Consider the following 23,359-nt stretch of genomic DNA (forward strand, 5'->3'; position numbering starts at 1 on the left):
TATTAAGGCTGGTATTTGGTTGAAAGATCTAATTGAGCGTTTTTCATTACATAATGCCCGGGGGGTTGAGAAGCACATGCAGTCCCACCCAATGCTCTGCTGCTAACAGATGCTGCCACATGTTGTGTTGATCAGCTGTGTCTGGTGCCATGTGAGAGCAGAGTGTGCCATGGCAGATGTGCAGATCAGATGCAAGGCACCCCGGGGTGCCCCGTCCGTCCCTGCTTGGAGCACATGTTGGCGGCTACGTACACGCAGGGAGTCAACCGTACCACGGCAGCAGCTAAAATACAGGGAGGCACAACCATCTAATGCAGGGGTGGGCCATCCCCCCCCCCCCAGAGGGCCATACTGTCACATCAAGTAAGCGAAGGGCCACACATTGGACATCATCCATGCCAACTCTCTCGATTTTCACGGGGGTCTCCCTATTTTTAACCCTCTCCCTCGCTGTTATCGGTAATTTCTCGTTAATCTCTCGATATAATAGTGATACATTATTTTGCTTTACTTTATTGGCATTTAGCAGACGCTTTTATCCAAAGCGACGTACAGAGATTATGTACAGCACAGCAATAAAAACAGATAGAAAAACAGTAAAAAACCAGCAGCAAACAAAATGTATAGACAGCAATAATAAAAACAGATTCATAACACAATCAGATGAAACAAAATATATAAGTGTATACAGTTCAGTGTTTTAAAAACAGTGAATAGGTGGTGCATGAAGAGATCAGTCAGGGGGGAATCAGATGGGATCTAAAAAGATGTGTTTTTAGTTTTTTGCGAAAAGAGGGTAATGTTTCTGTGGTTCTGATCACGGGGGGGGGGTTCGTTCCACCATTTTGGTGCAAGGTGTGGGAACAGTCGTGAGGTGCAGCGATATGGTCCATGAAGCGGCGGAGGGGCGTGACGGCCTGCGCTGGTGGAGGGGCGGAGGGAACGGTGGGGGGGGGGTTTGGAATTTGATCATGGATTGTAGGTATGGAGGAGCTGTGGAGTGAACTGCCTTGAAGGTCAGTACTAAAGTCTTGAATTTGATGCGTGCTGAGATGGGTAGCCAATGAAGGTCACGGAAAAGGGGAGTGACATGGGAGAATTTGGGTTGATTAAAGATCAGGCGGGCTGCAGCGTTCTGGATGAGCTGAAGGGGATGAGTAGCGGAGGCGGGGAGGCCGGCGAGTGGGACATTGCAGTAATCAAGGCGAGATATGTTGATATGATACATATCCAATGGATCCCATCTGTAGCAGATGGGATTTACTAACATAATTCTGCCTTTTATTGACTTTTTGGGGGTTGTTTTGTTTTTCGTTGAAGACATTGGGGGCCGGATTGAGATGGTCCAGGGGCCAGGTCTGGCCCTGGGGCCGCATTTTGCCCATGTATGATCTAATGTAAGGTGGGCAGTAAAATGAACACTTGTGGGTATTTTGAGCAGAACGATCCTTAGGGATCCCAAAGACTGATCGACTCCTGTGATAAAGCATTTGCATGTGTACTGTACATCCTCCCGCATTGTGCAGTTTACGTGGACGCGCTAAATTCACTTTGAGAAAAGGGTTGAAACACGTTGGCACCGAGCGGATTTATAAACTGACCAACTTGCTCAAACTGACTGCTGCTGGTGGTCTGTGGGTTCAGCCCCCCCCCCCAACACCAACTGTTCCACACGTTTAGCCCACGTATGAATTATGCATGTTTAAAATGGCTATAATAAGGCAATCTATGTGCTACAATATGCAACAGAGCCAACAGACGCACCAACCGTGTCACGGCATTAATGAGCTGTGTGGTGCTGTGTAAAAATCTAATTTGTTGCTGTTGTTTTCTAGTCTGGCAACAGGCCTGGTTATTGATGAGGCAAGCGCAGGAGCATCCCTGAGGACAGGACACAGCACAGGGTTATTACAAGTGCAAAAAAGTCATGGAAAAAGTGAAAATATACTGTAAGGGAGTGTGTGTGTGTGTGTGTGTGTGTGTGTGTGTGTGTGTGTGTGTGTGTGTGTGTGTGTGTGTGCGTGTGTGCGCGTGTGTTTGTGTGTGTGTGCGTGTGTTTGTGTGTGTGTGTGTGTGTGTGTGTGTGTGTGTGTGTGTGTGTGTGTGTGTGTAGGTGTGTGTGCACGCGTGTGTCATATAAGTTAGGAGAGAATGGGTATCCGCACACTGGAATAAAAAAGAAAAGAATTACAGGTTGGATGTGTGCACGCAACTACTGAGTGTCATATACGTTCCCATGCGCTGTGTTCTGATTGCTTCTGACATACCACTTGTATCTGGGGATAGGATTAGCTTTTTTTTTATTATTACATAAAAAAATCTTGCCTGGATCAGATTAAAATACAATGAATACTGAGTAGGGAAACTGTATAATCAAAATGGTCAAGAAGACCTACAATCTATAGGCCGCCATACTATGGGAATATGCACTATGGAAGAAAGCCTGACCGACAACTAAAATCCCATAGAGACACTGCATGAAATAGGCCACGCCCATCACGGGGGCAAGCTCTCCGTTCACTTCCACACACCAGCGTCATATTCCTTGAATTAAACATAGCTAAAAGCTGTTGTGTGGTGGGCTGCGCAGACAACAAATGTAAAAAATCACCAGTTAGTTTTTTTGTACTCCCGAGCAAAACAAGGAAGCCATTGAGATTCAAGATTCAAGATTCAAGATTTTTATTGTCACTCCATGGTACAAGTACCACGTGTGAAATTCTTGTGCAGTGGACTCCGTTTACGACATAGTACAAATAGGCAACAGCAATAAGTAATAGGCAATAAGAAATAGGCATCAATAAGCAATAAGACAGCAATAAGGCAATAAGAAATAGGCATCTTATAAGCAATAAGACAAGTCGGTGGCTTATACGACAGTGGCATATTCATTGCACATAGGTGCACATGTCATGTGCATACGTTAGACGTGTTCAGACATTCCAAATTCGACGTTTTATACATACATGTGCAAATAGCATGTACCTTATTAAACATACACTTAAATTTACAATTAAACGTTAGGCACCTTATTAAACATACATTTAAATTTACAATTAAACGTTAGGCATCCGTAATAGTAGCAGCTGCAGTACGGTACTGCGGTACGACTACTGCACTATTTGTGCATATTTAGGAGTCTCGTGGCCTGCGGGAAGAAACTGTTCCTCAAGCGATTTGTGCGTGTTTTTGGAACCCTGTATCTCCTCCCTGAGGGTAGCCGGGAGAACAGGCTGTTGTGGGGATGGTTTGTGTCTTTGATGATCTTCAGGGACCTCCTGAGGCACCGCTGGTTATACAGTTCGTGCAGTTCTGGCAACTCGTCTCCTGTTACGTGCTGGGCCGCGCGCCTCACCCTCCGTAGCGCCCTGCGGTCCATGGTGGTACAGTTCCCGTACCAGGCGGTGAAGCAGCCAGTCAGCAGGCTTTCAATGGTGCCTCTGTAGAAGTCCCTGAGGATTTCTTTCCTTAGTCCAAACTTCTTCAGGCGCCTGAGTCCGTGTATTCGCTGTTGGGCCTTTTTGACAACAGTGGCGGTGTGGCCGGCCCAGGTCAGGTCCTGGTGGATGTTGACTCCCAGGTACTTGAAGCTGTCCACCCTTTCCACCACTGTGCCGTTGATGGTGATTGGGGGGTGTGTGCCCCCCCCTCTCCTGTAGTCCACAATGATCTCCTTGGTCTTGGAGACGTTCAGAGAGAGGTGGTTGTCCTGGCACCATTGTTCCAGGACCCTCACCTCCTCTCTGTAGGCCGTCTCGTCGCCCCCCGAGATCAGCCCCACGACTGCTGTGTCGTCTGCAAACTTCACGATGGTGTTTGAAGTTTGAGTCGCCACGCAGTCGTGGGTGTAGAGGTCGTACCAGAAGGGGCTGGAGACGCACCCCTGGGGTGCTCCTATGCTGATGGTCAGCGGGGAGGAGGTGAGGTTGCCCACCCTCACCACCTGGCGGCGGTCTGTCAGGAAGTCCAGGATCCAGTCGCACATCGCTGTGTTTAGTCCCAGGTCCCTGAGTTTGCTTACCAGCCTGGAGGGTACTATGGTGTTGAATGCTGAGCTGTAGTCCACGAACAGCATTCTCACATAGGTGTCCTTCCCCTCCAGGTGGGACAGGGCGGTGTGGAGCACGTGTGCCACTGCATCCGCTGTGCTCCTGTTGGGGCGGTATGCAAACTGCAGCGGGTCGTGGTCCGGGGGGAGTGTGGGACGGATCTTTGATATGACCAGCTTTTCAAGGCACTTGCTGGCTATTGGTGTGAGGGCTATAGGGCGCCAGTCATTGAGGCTGGTCACTTTTTTCTGTTTGGGAATGGGGATGATTGTTGCTGCCTTGAAGCAGGAGGGAACTCGTCGGAGGGAGAGGGACTGGTTGAAGATGTCTGTGTACACGGCTGCCAGCTGGTGGGCAAGAATTGGCAAGAAGAAAAATGTGGATGTTGCTGTCAATTAAGTAAGTTGGAGTGTTCATCTTCCGTATATATGATCTTTGTGTGCAACACGCGACCATGCACGCGACATACTGTAGGAGAACGCCAGGATTGGGGCGGGGGAGTTTGTGTTTCCCCCCGTTTTGGGCGTGGTTTCTGAATGATGACGTGCTCCGCAGTGTCTCTATGGGTCTTCTGTGCTTGCTAGCAACAAAGAGTGGCAGGGTGGCAGCTAAAGTTAGTAGCCTAAGCCAGTGTTTCCCAACCAGGGGTACGTGTACCCCTAGGGGTACTTGAGCATCTTGCAGGGGGTACTTGGAAAGATTGGGGATTATCATTTATTTACAAAATGATTAAAACATCATTCCGAACGATTTTCATTTAATAATCAGATGTGTTAGATAGGCCTACTAAAAGTTTAATATCATTTTAATAAAACAAATTTCAGAAAATCATCGACACACATGAGTGAGGGCGTACTTTGGCATGGCAGAACAGCTCAATAGGGTACATAAGACCAAAAAGGTTGGGAACCTCTGGCCTAAGCTACCAATCAGCCAAATCATATGGGCGATGGAGCAAACTAATATACTTAACAGTGTACACTGTAACAGTATATGAGTATATTAATTTGTGAGTGAAATGAGGGTCGAACAATTAGGCCTAATGGATTTTGTAATCCAGTGATGATGTACGAGCAGGAGCTAGGAACGCAATCTTCTATCCAGTACAATTAAAAAACCGGCAAAACAAAAATGTGAAACATAATGAGAAAAGCTGTAATACAAGAATGAACCAAAAAAAAAAAAATCGAAATAATCACCATTATAACAATCACATCAAGAATGAATTAGTCAACATCTGGCACTCTTAAACTTTTTTTTTTTAAGCATGGAATTAAAATGAGCGGTTGGGGGGCTGTACAAGTTCGCCCAAGGGTCTCCAAAGACAGGGAGCATAATCAGCTGTGACTGCTCCCCAGGTGACAATAGGACTGGCAGGTGTGCAGCTCCATCGGCCTCCCGGGGGAAACGTGTGTGCCCGCTGAAGACATTACGCTGATGCTGCAGGTGATGATAGTGGCAGCTGGAACTGCTGCTGTAAGCTCGCTGAGAAAAGTCACACGCGCTCTTCTGACATTGTGAAATGTGATGGAATACAGCAAGTTTTTTTTTAGGAGATTAGCCCGTTTGTCAAACACCAGAAATCATCTGCGTGTAGATAATTCACTCCAGTGTGCAGTTCATGCTGGCATTTTAGCACATGTTAAGTAAGGGGTTCATGTACAATGGGCCTGTACACTATTGCAAAACCCACAAATTGATAATTAAAAGTTTACACCAAAAATTGTTTAGCAGGACAAACGTCTGGAACTAGCATCCGTGGCTACACTGTAGCAGAACTGTAACAACGTCTATGTGCTACAATGTAACCCACGCTTGCAGCTTGCATCCACACTCAGAGAAACGAAGGTGCGAACTGAAACCGAAAATGGTTATTTGGAGTGATAGAAGAACCATCTCTGGTTCCACCGAAGAATAACTATTTAATATTAAAATAATAAAATGTTCTTACTGTAATTCATAGTTATTGGATGGTGGGTGATGCCATAAAAGTGGAGAATAAGCAAATAACCAAATGGGTGATGGCGTAAACGTGGAAAATGAATTTTGATGTGACTGTTTCCAGTCTCCAATGAAGACAGGTCTCTTAAATCTGTTAAGAAATATAGCCTGGGGGCACGGTGGCGCAGTGGTAAGCGCTGTCGCCTCACAGCTAAAAGGTCCTGGGTTCGATTCCCACCTGGGACGCTGTGAGCGCTGAAGGAGTGCGTGCCTGTCCGCATGTCCTCGAGTGCCCACCGCCCAGGTGGGGTCGTCAAAATGGCCTTTCTGTGTGGAGTTTGCATGTTCTCCCCGTGCCTCCCGGGGGTTTCCTTCATTAGGAACCCCCCACCAAAAACATGCAATATCCTGGTCGCTGAAGTGGTGCCTCCTCTGGTCGTTAAGGGCGCCTGTTCGGAGGGAGGGGAACTGGTGCTATGTCCTACCGGTGAAGCTTCCTCTTTCAGGTGAAAAGAAGCGGCTGGCTACTGCCCATGTCTCAGAGGAAGCATGGAGCCAGTTTCGGCTCTCCCCAGATCGGCAGAGGGTGGAGCAGCAACCAGGATAAATACATAAAAATAGCACTAATGGGGTATGAAAAATCAGGAAAAAATAAATATAGCCTGATGATGACTGACAGCATGTTGGCTGTTGTCGCCTATCCTCATACAGGAATGGCTCAGAGAGAGAGGAGCTCCACAGTGACTTAAGTGAAGTCACTGTGCTAATGTGAACATGCTACACTAACATTTCAGAGAGAGAGAGAGAGAGAAGGTGAGAAGATGTGATCACACACTGCAACAAGGAAAGATCCCTAGACAGCAACAGTAAAAAATGGACATGTCTCAGGTGGGAGTACTCATGTTCAGGTTGAAACACAGCTTTAGTTTTACTGCACAGGCAGCAACAATGTGTGTCTCAATAGACTCAAATCCCTCAGGTACTACTGATGCTGAGGCTACGTGTGCGCATCATCGTAAAGGTGATCGTGGAAGATGAGATGGTGTAGGTGGCACCCCTTCCATAGTGTCAGAATAAACGACAGTGTTTAAATGTTGTGCGCTCTCATCTGGTATTGCTGTCGGGCAGAGTCAACAGAGCAAACAAAGGAACAAGATTTATATATTAAAGTTATGCAAATGAGTCTCACAGCAGGTCGACTTCAAACGAAATCAGCTGCATTCCTGTTCTGGTCGAGGTACATAATCCTAACAGACAGTGCCGGAGCTCGGAATGAAATAGTTGAAATGTATGTGTCTTCTTCAGGAGAGCACATCATTTAGCAATTCGTAAAATAGATTTGTACGTGTGTATGTTCTCTGCAGCGCCATGAGGGCTTTCCTGGCACTGAGCCTCTCCTCCTTCTCTTCCACTGTGTTCTCCCATCTCGCCTCGTACCCTGACAATTAAAAAAATAATAAATTAAATAAATTAAACAAACCCAGTTCTATAAAAGGGATGCTCCACAGTGTGTTACAAGAAGAAAATTGGCCTAATTTTAAATCAAATATCAGAGAGATCATGAGACAAACAATCATTGTAAAAGATCGGTCTCATTGGCTAAATAAACACACCATTTCCCCCCACTGAGTTCTTTTTGGAGCCATATGGAGCAGGTCATCACGGAAGCAGCAGTAGGGGAGTATTTTATAATGGCCTTTTTAACACGCTGACAAGAAAGATCTTTAGGAGTGATTGTTGCTCAAAAAAGGCAGGGCCAGAAGCAGTGTTGGACAAGTTACTCTCAAAATGTAATATACTATTACTAGTTACTTTCTTTTGAAAGTAATGTTACTTTACAATATTACTGTCTGTGTAGAGTAACTTGTTACTTATACTTTTGCATTACTTTCACCAAAATAACAGCAGTAGCATAGCAGAATGACATCGCCGCCCGGCCGGAACCATCCTGAAAAATTATTTCAACGTCTTGAAGTCAGTGTAACCCGTCCAAAATTCTAAATGTTAGCCTTTTCCTTTGTTATTGGTTATTTGCATAAAAACACACAATTTGTTTAGGACATGATTGTATCTTTATTTAAATAATGTGCTTTGATTAAGAAAAAGTAACTCAATTTGTAACTTGTGTTACTTGAAAAAGTAACTGCTATAATATTACTGAAATCCTATTGGTAATAAGTTCTATTACTGAGTTACTGCTAAAAGTAATCTATTACATGTAATATGTTACTTTTGTAATGAGTTACCCCTAACACTTGCCAGAAGACATGAGCATGATCAACCATGATGTCCTCACATTCCCTCTCCAGCAGTAGAGCTGAGCTGAGTTTGTTTAGAAGACTCCTGTCTGTGAGTGATAAGAAAGAATATCAAGTGTTTGTAACAGAAGGCACTCCGGGAGTTGGTGGAGGATGAGGGTTTCCCAGGCATTCAGCCACATGTCTTCAGTTACTGTCATATTTCAATGACCAGCTCTTTTCCCATCAGTGTTTCACATAGTCTTCTGTTGTGTCCTTATTACCTCCGCCAGCGCTGGATATCTCAAAAAGTTCACGCATTTTGCACAAAACTTTGTAGGAAAGTAGGTCACGGGCAAACTTAGAGCTGATTAATGTTGCACCCCCCCCCACTGGCCAAAATGTGGCGTGGCCAATCACCAGGGCCGATTTTACACTTCATGGGCCCTGGGGCTATTCATCTCTGCAGGGCCCCCCCCTCAAGTGGAAGGGAGTGTCGGCGGCGCCCGTTAAAAAATTTGAGTGTTTTTTTTTTAACCTTTTTTAGCCGTATTTAAAGGAATATCTCATTTTAAATCAACATTAGGATTATACTGTTGTGATGTCATTATTCAGTATCTTCTCCTTTTCTCACTAACTTTCATGTCACCACCTGCTCTCCTGTCAGCATTCTAACTTACAAACACAAACTGTAGGTTTAGCCATCATGTTCTTTCATAAACAGCCTGATTGGAAAGAAAACATTGCCACTGAGATGTCACAACAAGCACTTTTATTATTATTATTTAGTATTTATTATTGCTGTAATTATTACAGTGCACACACCCATGGTTATTCAATTATTGCACAAATCAATCAAGCAGTATTCAAGTCTGTTCGTACCTGAAATGTCTTCTTCCTGACTTTTGCCGTGGCAAAGCGTTTGACTAGAGTGGTGAAGTTTTTTTTTGGGCCCCTTGATGTCCCGGGCCCCGGGGCTTCAGCCCCGGTAAGCCCGTTGGTAAAATCGGCCCTGCCAATCACAAAAAGGCGCCTAATTTCCAGATGGATTCAGAGAGGGACTGGACAGAGTGCAGTGTGGGGGGGGAGAAAGGTGTTCCAAGCGGAGGGGGGGGGGAAGGGGGGGTGAATGGGGAGAAGAGGAGGGTGGGGAACGGGCAGTGAATGGGGAGAAAGGGAGGGAGGGTGGGCAATGCACCCATGGGGGCCAACCGGGGGGAAGGGGGGGGGGGGGGGTGAATGAGCAGAACCGGCACTCCATCCACTGGGGGGCCCACGGGGAGTTGATGGGGAGAAGGGGAGGGACTAGTAGAATATATGACAGGAAATAAACTTGGGTCCAAACTGTTCCCGAGCAACAGAATTCTGGTGAAATGGACCGGTGTCTCAGGCAACTTGTGATCTCGACATCCCCAATTCTATGAGTGATATCTCAGTGATGATGTCATAAGTGATGATGTCACACACACAGACACACACACACACACACACACACACACACCGCTCTAGTTGCCCGAGTGACTGTTGACATTGTGACATCATCGGCACACAATTGCTCAAATGAGCATGCCCGAGTGATGTCATCAGTGAGTGATGTCATCAGTGAGTGATACAATTGCTCAAGTTGTTTGCTGACATCACTGATGTCATAGACAACTGATGATGTCATCTGAGCATGCCCGGCCTGATGACACACACACACAGACCACCCGAGTTGCTCGAGTGATGTCACTCGAACAAAGTAAAAACAAAGTTTAAACTACTAGAAATGAGCTCACTGAATTTCTGTGACATCACTGGTGACATCACTCACTGTCGACATCCCAATTGCTCGAGTGACATGACATCACTGATGAGATCATCACCGACTGCTCGAGTGACGTGAGTTCCCCATTCATTTTCTCCATAGACATTTTGAAAGATCCTTATATAACGAGTTTAAAGCCTGGAACAAATCCCTCTGTGACCTACTGAATCACCGTGAGTGACCATAAAACATTTCAGTTGCAGCAAAAACAAAAAATAACAACGATTTTCGATTTCACACTCACTTCCGGGGTTGGAAACGTCACAGAAAGTCACGTGACTGTTGAGCACTATACCAATTCTATACGACATGACATCATTCAGTGATTTGTGACAGACACTGATCATAGCGGTGATACATAACTCCTCCTTCCCTGCTATAAGTAGTAGTAGGACCGATGCAACTCGAGATCCCGACATAAGCAAGTCTATGTATATTGTCATATCATCTCTTGCACCACCCCCGCCTCCCTTACCGGGGCACGTGGGCCTTCCTCCGCTCCCTTCCCGCCATCATTGCCAGGCATACCCGCCCCCCCTCCGCCAGGCATGCCTGCCCCCCCTCCGCCAGGCATACCCGCCCCCCCTCCGCCAGGCATGCCTGCCCCCCCTCCGCCAGGCATGCCCGCCCCCCCTCCGCCAGGCATGCCCGCCCCCCCTCCGCCGCCACCCTTTCCGGTTATGCCGTTTCAAAACAACCAGCTCTTTCCCAAACTCACCCTGGCCTTCTCCTTGCAGACCAAAACCTCCAAAGCTTAGCCAAGAAAGAGCAGGAAGGAGTGGAGGTGAAGCTGGTGCAGAAGAAGAAGGTGAAGGAGCTGAAGGTGAGAGACGCTGCTGCACTTCCTCGCTGATGTGTTTCAGGAGCAGCATCTTGATGTCATGAGCTTCCCTGATGATCTCATCCATGTGGAAAAGACCAGCAAAATATCTGCAGAGAAGCTTCAAAAGAACCGAGAGCAGATGCCTGGGCCATCAGATCAAGAACCTGGAGAACGATTTGGAGACCTTCCCTCCTCCACATGAGTGACAAGGACCTGTTTGTGGAGATGTCCAGTTTTGTGGGCACACAGCAGTAGGAGAAACTGGATCTGATGCACAAGAATATGGAGAAAGCGATACAACAACCTGGGGATTACTTCATCTTTGACCCCAGAAAGATCTCTGTAGGTGAGTTCTTTGGGGACCTCAACATGTTCCAGGAAGTGCTGAAGGAGAACCAGAAGAGGAGGAGGAGTCAGAGAAGATCAAGAAGTCTGGCCAGACAGCTTCTGACCTTATCCCTAAGGGAGATGCCAGCCACCCTCCTAAGAAAACCCATTTGGTGTCGCTTGTATCCGCGATCTTGTTCTTTCGGTCTTGACCCATCCTTCATGACGATAGGTGTGTAGGAATAAAAGATCGACCCATTACTAAGCTTGACAAATTAGATGTAATCAGATCCTCTAAAATGATGCAACGCATGTTTTATTCAGTAAATAACCTCTGTAAGAGTATTTCAGCATGTTTTAAACATCACACATGCAGAGTTGATGAGCAAGCCCTGGCATTCAGACACCCTGGGGGCGTGAAAAAAATGCAATCAGAGAGCACAACAAAGTGGAGAGTCATCACTCCACTCATGCCGACAAGTTCCCGCTCTCATCGAAAAGCAAGACGCGTATGGATGGATGGACCACTTGAGACATCAAGTTCAAAATGTTTCTGTTTCACAAGTGGAGAGAGTCTTTCCTTTCCATATGCTCGCCTGCAGAAACTGTGAAGTGCGTCGAGGCAGACACATAATCACGACAGATGCTCCGCTCGCCTCGCTAAGCCTTTTGATTTGATTTCCTCGCGGCTATAGAGACACTGCATGAAATAGGCCACGCCCATCACGGGGGAAAGCTCTCCATTCATTTCCACACACCAGCGTCATTTTCCTTGAATTAAACATAGCTAAAAGCTGTTTGCCGCAGTAAAAAAAAATCGCCAATTAAATTTTTTTTTGTACTCCCGAGCAAAACAAGGAAGCCATTGAGAATTGGCGAGAAGAAAAATGTGAATCTAGGTGTCAAGGAAGTAAGTTGGAGTGTTCATCTTCCGTATATATAATCTGTGTGCAACATGTGACAATGCATACGACATAGGAGAACGCCAGGATTGGGGGGGAGTTTTTGTTTCCCCCCGTTTTGAGCGTGGTTTCTGAATGATGACGCACTCCACAGTGTCTCTATGTCATCATCGTGAAGGTTGTTTTCTAACTTGGGCAACAATCGGTGGAAAGTCAGGTCCACCGCAGCCCAAAATAGTTTATCTCACTGTCCCCTCACTCCGTGTGCTAGATTCAGTCTGAAAGTTTGATGCTGCTGTCATTCATAATTTAACTCTGCCTTGCATCCTGTTCCCACTCCCCTGCTCTTCACGTCTATCTCCCTTGCCAATATGTCACTCTCCCAGACGTTGTCCTCTTCCCATCTCTCTGTGCTTTGCTGTGGGACTCTTTGCTGCACCCTCTTTCCTCTCTTCAAGAGCAATCTAGTAACAGAGTGGCGTCAGCGGAGGTCCAAAATGCGTGACTCAGTAGCCAATGAATAGCCAGGAAGGATTTGATTAGTAATTTGATTCTTTAAATTTCTGACCCTTTCAAAGTACATCACAAACTGTCCATTTTGCTGCAACTCGACAGTGCTGCTTAATCCAGCATCTTACTTCCTGGAACTCTTGAGAGTAAAAAAATGTGTCCATTGGAGTGAACGGAGATGTCGCGACTCTTCTACAGTATATACTGTGCTGAAGCCTGAGTTAAACCAGTGTCCAACTCCACTGATGACTGGACACCTGACACCACAGTCTCCATTATGTAATAGCTCCAGGTGGAGGGCAGAGCACTGTCAAAAGGATGAGGGGAATAATCTATCGCCCTCGCTTTTTAGATTCTGACTAAGTTAAACTGTTTCTTTTTACGGCGTGGCCAACTAGGGGGCCGAGCCCCCCGAAAGATGTCATAATATCACCGATAATGTCATAAATCACTCATGATGTCACAGACACTGATGAGGTGATAAATCGACGATGATGTCATACAGTTCTAGATGGTCCGGCCTGGTGGCAAGGGGACAGTTGCACAAAACATCAGATAAGATTTTCTATTATTGAATTAGCAATAGCTGCGGCCAGATATCAGAGATGATGTAAATGGCCTGCAAATGGTAAATGGCCTGCATTTATATAGCGCTTTTATCCAAAGCACTTTACAATCAGTAGGTAGTCTACATTCACCCATTCATACACCGATGGCGGCAGGCTACCACGCAGGGTGCCTACACACCATCGGGAGCAAGGAGGGTTAAGTGTCTTGCCCAGGGACACAACGACGGCAGCTGGGAGGGAGCGGGGATCGAACCGCCAACCCTTGCGTCATTGGCCGACCCGCTCTACCTCCTGAGCTAAAGCCGCCCCTGATGATGTCATCAGTGATGATGTCATCAGTGATGATGTCATCAGTGATGATGTCATCAGTTCCCCTGCTTGGGAAGCCACTTCTTCCTAATGATGTCACTCAGTATCATGACACTACTGATGATGTCATCGATACGATAACATTGTTGCCCCTAGGAGGTATGACATCAGTGGTCCTTGATGATTCATGATGTTGTCACTCATGTAGAAACTCTGACCTCACTACTGAAGTCGGAGTTGATTGATTTTGGGGACCAACATCTTTTTGTGGACCGACCCGCCAACCATCCAAACCAACCGACAATATGACTGACTTATAGAGCTGCTGCCCAGCTATGCTGGCCGCAGCTAATAAAATCGGTTGCACAAGACACCCTCAAGTTTTCTCCTTATGGTTAACCTTACTTCCTGGAACTCTTGACAGTAAAAAACTGGTCCATTGGAGTGAACAGCTCTGCTCTCTTCCACTGTGCTGCAGGTTGGGTTAAACCAGTGTCCAACTCCACTGGTGACCAACACAAAGCAGTAATTGTGTTATTTTGCTGCCGCATTGGGAAAAAAATCACAGCCAATTATTGAAGTAAGCGGTGCAGACATCATCAGCCTATCAGTGTCTTCAGATTATTTGGGATATTGAACCATTGTTGGATTTTGTGTTTTTTTATCGCCTTCATAGGCCTACAGCTAACCTTTCTTCCTCTCCTCCCATTCTGACAGCGTCGTTGCCACCACTTTCCTCCTAGCTGAGAGCAGACCTCAGGCAGGTTCTCACACACACACACACACACACACAGTGTATGCACATTGAGAGCCAAGATATCAGTGCAAGCTTTCAAAATACTCATGAGATTTCATGTTCAAAGAGCATGTCAGCCATACAGATTCCCTGCAGTTCAATGTGTATTGGGGATTAGCATAAATAGGAGGCCTCATTTCACATTTAGAGTCCAGTCTTCTGGACAGTCAGTCAGTCTGTCTGTCTGTCTGTCAGTCAGTCAGTCAGTCAGTCAGTCAGTCAGTCAGTCAGTCAGTCAGTCAGTCAGTCAGTCAGTCAGTCAGTCTGTCTGTCTGTCTGTCTGTCTGTCTGTCTGTCAGTGTGTCTGTGTGTCTGTCTATCTGTCTGTGTGTCTGTCTGTGTGTCTGTCTGTCTGTCTGTCTGTCTGTGTGTCTGTCTGTGTGTCTGTCTGTGTGTCTGTCTGTGTGTCTGTCTGTCTGTCTGTCTGCCTGCCTGCCTGTATGTCTGTCTGTCTGTCTGTCTGTCTGTCTGTCTGTCTGCCTGCCTGTCTGTCTGTCTGCCTGTCAGACTGATTGATTGGTTAATATGATAAAGACCACTGCATACTGCATCGTCGAGGATATTTAGGACAGCTGGAGTGGACTGACACTTTTGGTGGGTTTACAGGACAGGCAGATAGTTTCTAATGGAGCAGGAACAGGTCAGCCAGGCACCGACAGTACCTACCAAGTCAAAGTCAATGAGACCAGAGGAGACGCAGCCCAGCGGCCCTGAATCGAGGAAACCCCTCCTCTGCAGGGGGTAAGTCAGCCGGCCGTGGGATAGCTAGTCTAGTAGCTAGTCTGGCCTTCCTATGGCAGCCTTCTGTGCAGGTGTGTTAGTAGTAGCAGATAGCTTTAAAGGATGGCTTTACCGGTAATCAACCCACTTTGTATCATTAATAATCTCGGTAATATAAGCACATGCGCAGTGTTTACCTTCTCTCTGTGTTTTCCTCATGGAGATCTCCCATTTCCTCCTCTGCCAAAGCGCTACGGAAGTTGTGCTGGAGAGGCGGCGGTTATCGTTTATTTTTATTTTTTAAGTATACGCATATCCAATCGCATGGAGAGCCTTAACGAGCCCTAATGACTTGCAGCTGGTGGGGGCGGAGTTTCTGCAGACAGGAGTGGGAGCAAATTCACCCTGAGGTAAACGGAGAGAGAAGGCAAAACACTGGCCATGTGCTTATTTTACCAAGATTATACAATACAAAGTGGGTTGATTACCGGTAAAGCCATCCGTTAAGCCCACGCAAGATCCAGAAAGTGCGATGAATCTCAGCAAACACCCTCTCTGTCAAAGTCCTAGATTAGGAGCTTGGTAGGTGGGTGACACGGGTCCAACACAATGTGGTGCACAGTTGCTCGGTCCAGATCTTCTGTTCGGCAGAGTCTGCTGCCAACGCGGATGAGCGCTTTGGCTTCATCTCGCTCGGGGGCTAGGGTAAGTAGTCAACTGCAAAAATAAAGTAGTCGGCTGCTGGAGGGTACGCTCTGACCCGTGGGGATGGGATAGATCTCTACCCTGCGGTTTCCATTGTGCAAGAGGACTGGGACAACCTTCATAACAACCTTCATAAGATGTCGTTGCCTGTGGCTGGTCTGTCCACATGCAGCATGACAGCGGTGGAATTCACCACAGCAACTCTCCACAGTAGTCGTCTCCTCAGCTGCTCTAACGTTGACTTGGTGCAGAACCTGCAGTTGCATTGCGCAGCTTGATGGTGCCCCCACACAGTGCCAGCACCTCCTATTTGGTGCATATCCAATCCACTCCCTTGAGAACCTCTTTGGACAGCTTTGCCACTGCCGTACACTGACTGAGGTAGTGTTTCCCCGTTGTCACAGAACGGGTAGTAAGGTGTGGCTTCACCCTTCCTCGTAGTAGAACCTCCCTGCCTGGAAGCATCTTCCTTCCCATTAGCCCGGTGAAGGATCGTGGCGAACCACGTCCCCTGCTGACCCTCTTGCCCGAGCACTTGATTCTCCTTTGTCCCCTTGGCCACTGACTGGCCATCAGGGTCTTGACAGACTCACTCAATCTGCAAGCAGGAGGTTCCCCAATGCTATCTTCAGTCGTTCACTCACTAGGGTCATCATGGTGGCTGAATCTGGGGATAGTTGGTCTGGGCCCCCTGTAGGTTTGCTCAGCTACAACTCTGAGGCCGTAGGGAGGCTGAACCGTACCCGCCGGGCTGCACATCCTGGAGCTTGCTGAAGGGGTGCTGAATGCTGAGAGGTGGACTGGAGTGCATCAGCCTGGCGGGTATGCACTGCCTGAGGAACCTCTTGGAAACTGCCTGGCGTGCTTGGAGGCTCAGGTGAAGCTCCATGGCCACCATGAAGCACGGAGGAAATGAGCTTGGCTACGACATAGTCCAGTTCTGCTTTGGTCAAGTGCCGCTGTGTCTCCAGCTGCCGAGCGAGCGTCGCTCTAGCTTTGAAGGCCTCTTTTTGGCGCCGCTGAGCTTTCTTGGCTAGGTGGAGGGCCTCTTCTTGGAGCCGCTGAGCCTCCTTGGCTCGGTCGTCTAGCCGTTTACATTCCATATCGTATATGTCCTCGATCTGACGGCGGAGATCTTCAAGCTCCAACCGCATTACTCTCTCTCGCAAGACACTGGTGAGAGCCTGGGGAGGATACATGCCAAAAGAGGCCGCTGTACGCTCACTGGATCTGCTGTGACTGGATGCACTTCTGTTGGACGGTGTCCTCGGATTGCTGGTCCGAATCCCTGTACGGAGATCTGCATACAGGACTTGATGGGACGGCCGTAGTCCCTGGTTCCCCTCTCGGATCCCTAGGCGCTTATCTTGGGATCTCCCGAGTGGCGCTCTTTGCTCCTGTGACCTATAGTGAGATGAGGGGGATTCCATGTGAGTCTCCTCACACCCTCTGGGAAGACCGCGGCCTAGTTGGCGGTCAGAACTGTACCTTCCACCACGGCTATGAGTTCCCTCATGGTACAGGTCCTGCTCAGTAAGAGCAGCATTCCGTCGGGACTGGTTGCGGTGGGGTGAAGCATGCGTATAGTTGGGGTGCGTCATCTCGACAGCTCCCTCCATCTGACCCTCCCATACGTCTTCTTGCCCATGCCTATAGTCGCCCCTCCTGTATGTGGATGTCCTGGCGTAGCGTCTCTGGCCGACCTCATAGTCATCCGAATGACGTGGTGGACGTGTCTGACGCTTCGGACGAACTCTTCCTCCTCCATACTCCATGTCAGCGGTAAGCACTGCATTCCGGCTCAAATGACTCAAATGTTCTGAAGGGACTGTAAAGGAATGTATAGGTTGATTCTTGGTAGTTAGCTGGCGCTCGCCACGGATGGTTCTTGCCAGTGGAACGCTGGTTCTTGTCATTGTTCAGTCCGAGGCAAACCAACCCGCCACCACTTATATTGTCTCAGCAGGGAGGGGTCTATGACATCACTGATTATGTCAGAAGGTCCATGACATCATCAGCGCTCTATGACAGCACCGCTGATGTCAGAAGGTCCATGGTGTCAAAAAATCTGCAACATCATCAGTGGTCATTGTGACATTATGATATCAGAAGGTCCATGACACCATCAGTGCTCCATGAGTAGTCATTGTGACATCATCAGTGGTCATGGCGACATGATGTTGTCAGAAGGTCCATGACACCATCAGAGCTCCACAACTTCATCAATGTCTCTGCCCAGCATCGAGGACCTCACAGTTATGGGCCCCTTGTCAATTATCCCATACAAATAGGCACATACTGTTGGAACCTTTCTAACAGTATGAGTTGAGAATCAAACGTATCCGCCCATCGTCCACCCCGACCATGACAACTTCACTTTCCACCGCACTCAATTTCAACATCAGACTTTTTCTTTTAGACCCCCCGCAATTGTACTACTAGCCCACGAAAAACTATAATTTCTACTACTATAATTTGAGACCTGTGTGTGTGCGTGTGTGCGTGTGTGTGTGTGTGTGTGTGTGTGCATGTGTGTGTGTCCGGAGTTGCAAGGCGCACCGCACCGTTGCTCCGATAGTCTCCAAAATTTGGCAAAACCGGTGCCAGGAAATTGTCTCGAGCCAGAGAGACCGATTGAGCGTGCGAAGCGCGCAAAAATATTCTATGTATTGTATGCCTTCACACTCATTGACATCATCAGTGATGTCACACTGGCCTCTCGCTTTCCGTGCGGGGGAGAACATATCGCCGTTTCCAGGACATGGTGCTCATTTCAAGGCACTCCGGGGGAGCGGGTTATCTGGAACAGGTGGTGGGACTTGTAGCTGTCATCCTAGATGATGCTGCTGCTGCTGCTGTACACAAGAAGATAAATGTTGAGGCCTGTGGAAAGCCAGCTGTCACTGCAGTCCCCACCCGGTGTATGGCTGAAGTCAGCATCCTCAACTTGGGATCCTACAGGGAAACTACAGAGGCAGTCAGGCAAACTGCTTTCAGGGCCAATTATACTCTACATTAAAGACGGAGACTGACAGAGCCTTCTGTCCGTACTCTGCGTTCATTTCGTGCGTATTTCTGTCCGTCCTCTGAAAGCTTACGGATACACATGAAACGCAGCAGAACCACACACACACACTCACATATTTGACTCTCTACTGCCCACTGGTGGATGTATTGCTTAACATGATACCAATGTGAAAGACGCATGGAAGTATGTGGACAGTGCAGTGACGATTACACCGTTTGAAACGGACACATTTATTTTCGTATGAAAATGGAGTATAAATGAGATGATTTCCCATGGGGTCGAATTGAAAACATCTGTGCTGAACTATTAATACTCTCTGAAGTGTTAAATTGGATCCAAACGTTATATTATGTTGAATCATCACTTTAAAACCGCCAGGAGTGCTTGATAGAGAAGCTGATTTTTTTTTATTGATCGTCACTAGTTGTTTATTCCATTTGTGTACTTAGACTATATATCGCCTACTGTTCTGACTTGGCTCCGGCACCTACTGTTCTGACGTGGCTCCGCCTACTGTTCTGACCTGGCTCCACCTACTGTTCTGATGTGGCTCCGCCTACTGTTCTGACGTGGCTCTGCCTACTGTTCTGACGTGGCTCTGCCTACTGTTCTGACCTGGCTCCGATGAATTGGATGTAACTGTTGTGGGGAAGCAATGCTGTGGATACAGATTGGTACAGAATTGAGATCCCCATAGCTCCTTCAACAGTCTATTTTTGTCCAGAAGGAACATTTCAACTGCCCCAAAAGTTAAATAAACTCACTTTACCGTGTGGGAAATAAATCACAGTGAAATGCATATGATGACAGATAAAGCTCATATTAATGTGATTAACAAATGTATATAGATGAATGAATACCAGAGTTTCTGACTGTAATAATACAATAAAGAAAACAATATAAAAAAATAAAGTATTTCTGATTCTGGACCAATGGATCCATTTTCAAGAAGAAAAAAAAGTTAACATCTAACACGGTTTGAATAGCACTTCAATCAAGTCGACAGATTTTGTGACGAGTTTTAAAAGTGTTGGACCTACGTATATTTTCAGATACAAAATGGCTGCTACCAAAATATCTCAACCATAATGGAAAAAGGCTCCTAAAAAAACAAGATGCTATGCAAGACTGACATGGGGGGGAAATCAGCTGGCATTGCTTCTCCCTTTACTAGCCAGCCACTACTATTGGGGGAAGTGCAGGAATAAACGTGTGCCCTTGTAAACCTGTCTGAGGTATACTGAAATATAAATTGTAAACCTGTCTGAGGTATACTGAAATATAAATTGGCTCTGGCTCAGTCGATGTGTTCCCTCTCCCCGGCTCCAGTCACCAGCAGACAGCCACTCGGCACAGCGACCAGCCACTGTAAACATCGCATGGTGAATTTATATAGAGATCAGGGTGAATAGTGTGAAGGAATCATTGGGTCTGACAGTGCATGCACACAGAAAGACACGGATGTGCACGTGCAGCCAGCCCTACACACACACACAAACACACACACGTATGGACACATGCACGCATGCACACACACGCACACGCACACACGTGCACACACACACACACACACACGTATGGACACATGCACGCATGCACACACACGCACACGCACACACGTGCACACACACACACACAGGTATGTAAACACGTGTTCATACGCGCACACGTCACACAGATAAGTTGACTCATGACCAAATAACAAGAGCAGAGAGAAGACATTGAGAGAGACACAGACAGAGAGACAGACAGACAGACAGAGACAGACAGGCAGACAGACAGACAGACAGACAGACAGAGACAAACAGACAGATAGACAGACAGAGAAAGAGACAGGCAGACAGACAGACAGACAGACAGACAGACAGACAGACAGACAGACAGACAGACAGACAGAGACAGACAGACAGACAGACAGACAGAGAGACAGACAGACAGACAGACAGACAGAGACAAACAGACAGATAGACAGACAGAGAAAGAGACAGACAGACAGACAGACAGACAGACAGACAGACAGACAGACAGACAGACAGCAAGCATGTGTCTCTATAATAACTGTAACCCATTCACTATTTTGTATTCTACAATGTACACATTTGCTTTGGCAACAACTCTGGTATTTCTTACTAAAAAAGACTATTTGAATTGAATCGAGGGAGAGAGAGAGAGAGAGAGAGAGAGAGAGAGAGAGAGAAAGCGAGAGAGAGAGACAGAGACTAGAAGCAAAGAGCAATGGAATAGACAGGCTGCTGGAGGAGGCTGGCAGAGGTAAGTACTGTATCAAGTCAGAGAGAGAACAGAGCAGGCAGTGAGAAACTGCGTGCAGAGGGAGAGGCTGGTCACAGCTGATGAGACACTTAGCAGAAGAGAAAAATGTGTTTGCATGGGAGCTACAGGTTATAACAAGACATAATGTAATGTAGGCCTGCCTGCCAGACTCAATGGAAGCGTTTCTCTCTGCAAGCATATTTCCCATCAGGCTCAATAAGACCAACAGCAGGCACCACCAGCCCCCCGAGGTTAACCGTCCAATCAGTCGCTCCGCTGCCCGTCACCACGGAGACAGGCCGGCCGACATCGGCGGCGGCGAGGGCTGGTGGAGTGGCCGCGTCACTCCGTGTCGTGACCCCCGGGTTTATACAAGACGGTTAGAATTATGTCACTTGTTTCTTCAATCTGTCCCCTTTTTATCTACTTGATTATAATCCTCTCTCTCTCTCTCGCTCTCTCTCTGTTTATTCTTCTTCCCCCTGGCCTGTAGCAGCTGGTAACATAATAACGACTGTGAAATTAAATGACTTGGCAACGATGTAATAAAAACGGGGCTGAATAGGTTGAAAAACGTTATAATGCGATGTTATTACATCATCTAACACATCTTGTGTCACATTGACAGTGATGTTGTCAGTCTACGTTTCTGCAACCATGAGGGTTAGGAGGTTTACTATAAAAATGCAATCCGATACAATTACCTGTTCAAAAATTGCAATCAGTTTAAGTAATGCAAGTATCACAATATAAAAGTAATGTAACTGATTACTTTCCATTACTTTTGGATTGCTTTTGAACAAATTCCCTGCATTTGACTACTGGAGTCCGGGGGCATGGTCCTCAGGGGGACATCTCTCTCCGGCGTTAAAGGCAGGCGTATATGCCCTCCATCCACCCCAACTACAACGCCCTTACTGGCCACAGACAGCGCTATTTCAATAGCAGACTCTATGCCAGTGATACTCAAGGGTGCAGAGTGGCCCCCCCCGACCATTTTCTAATAATTTCACGTTCGTTTTCATTGTGAATTTGAATCTAATTCACAATCAAAACGAACATGAAATCAAGTTTGACTGAGCTCCAGCTAAATTGTCAAATACTGTACCCAGGCACTTATGTATGTACTTAATTAACTTAACATAACTACAGTAACTATCCAGTGTGCACAACATTGTCAGACTAAACTCCGGCTGACACCCCAAAAACCTACAATCGGCTACAGAAAAATGTATATTGTTTGTTTATTAACTGGACCCTGGCCTTCTATCATTTCACGAAAGTCGCCCCCGGGCAAAGCAAGTTGAGTATCCCTGCTCTATGCCGTGTATAACATTGCTATACACATATCTAGAAACGTTGCAACATATTTTGGTTCACAAATGTTGACGTTGAACATATTTGTGGTTTGCAGAAACATAAACTACTATTTTATTCAGGTGACCAGGGTGTATGTCAGGGATACTCAACTTGCTTTGCCCGGGGGCCGCTTTAGCAAAGTGACAGGAGGCCTGGGGCCAGTTAATAAACAAACATTATTAATAATTTATTTTTTTCTGTAGCGGATTCTAGGTTTCTCGGGTGCCAGCCGGAGCTTTGTCTGACAATCACACAAACAATAACCTGAGTGACCATGCAAACACTGTTCAATATAAATCCAATGTGAAAACCATTCACACAAAAGAAAAATACCAATTACAGGCAAGTCCAAATAATCAAACAAACTAGATGTTATTCACCAAAAATAGTGTTTTGTTTTGAAATAAATAATAGCGATAAACCAAAGTTTGTCAGTTTGTTCACTTCATTTCAGTTCTCAAATCTGTTCAGAGTAAACTCTTGCCCCAAACAAATCAATAAAGCATCTCTCCAAAAAGAAAATTAACCAAACATCTCCGACCAACTGACCGGTCAGTTGAACGACTTTGTGCACACAGGACAGTTATACTTAAGTTAAATGCTGGGCGGCAAGCAGGCGGCGATATTTGACAATTTAGCTGGAGGTCAGTCAAACTTTATTTAACATTAATTTTCATTGTGAATTAGAAAATGGTTGGGGGGCCACTCTGCACTCTATCGCGGGCTGCATCTGGCCCGCGGGCCGCAAGTTGAGTATCCCTAGTGTATGTTATTACATTCTCCTCCGGGTTATTACCGTACACATTATCACTTGCTCCTCCACTCCCTGCTTCCCTCTCCTCCTCCTCCCAAAGCGTCTTACAGTGCCATGAGTGCAGATATATTTAGCCTGGCTGGCTCCCCCCGGTGGGGGACCCCCCCACCCCTAACCCTGATGCTCGTTAGCGATACAGACCCAGCTCTCTGACTCTATGACCTGCACCTAGCTTAACCATTACAGCTGTCA

Source organism: Poromitra crassiceps, assembly GCF_964638095.1.
Source record: "Poromitra crassiceps genome assembly, chromosome: 20".
Lineage (NCBI taxonomy): Eukaryota > Metazoa > Chordata > Actinopteri > Beryciformes > Melamphaidae > Poromitra > Poromitra crassiceps.